Source organism: Papilio polytes, unplaced genomic scaffold (genome assembly GCF_000836215.1).
Source record: "Papilio polytes unplaced genomic scaffold, Ppol_1.0 DF822480.1, whole genome shotgun sequence".
NCBI lineage: Eukaryota > Metazoa > Arthropoda > Insecta > Lepidoptera > Papilionidae > Papilio > Papilio polytes.
The window spans coordinates 1-596 of record NW_013526724.1 but is presented as its reverse complement, the minus strand read 5'-3'; the positions used below and the strand labels follow the sequence as shown (position 1 = coordinate 596).

General features: G+C 27.0%; 1 long non-coding RNA gene across 1 annotated transcript; it reads left to right on the top strand.

Annotated features, from left to right (window-relative positions):
* The first annotated feature begins 40 nt into the window (after nucleotides 1-40).
* Nucleotides 41-259, top strand: LOC106106080. Its single transcript, XR_001225780.1, has 2 exons — nucleotides 41-112; nucleotides 204-259. It is a non-coding gene; the product is annotated as an uncharacterized LOC106106080 (long non-coding RNA).
* The last annotated feature ends 337 nt before the right edge of the window (nucleotides 260-596 follow it).

Sequence of the window (596 nt, the reverse complement as noted above, 5' to 3'; positions counted from 1 at the left end):
TAGATTGAAATGCTTTTTTTTAATTATTATTTGGACATTTTAGATATCGAGATGCTGGATATGTCTACTAGCCAACCTTCAACATCTGGCAAAAAATTTGTAAAAAATAAAGGTAAGAATATTGTATATCTTACTTCTTACTTGTTACTATGCCAATCTTAATATTTTCCTTAATTTATACAATTATTATTTGAACATTTTAGATACCGAGATGCTGGATATGTCTACTAGCCAACCTTCAACATCTGGCAAAAAATCATTAAAAAATAAAGGTAAGAATATTGCATATCTTACTTCTTACTTTTTACTATCTCAATCTTAATATCACACCTTAATCATATTAATTTTGTAGATACAAATGTTTAGATGGATGGACGGATGGATGTTTGTTTATTAGAGTTTGTATCCAAAATGGATGAACGGATCTCGATGAAATTTGGCATTTCTTAAATATTACATATGTTTTTATCTTAACAAAAAATAGCTTTATAAATTGTCTAAATCTTTCACATGTCATTTGTAAACGTTTTTTTTTTCATTGAAATTCCTCATGTACTTACTAAATCTAACTACAGACAAATGATTTGATCTGAGAG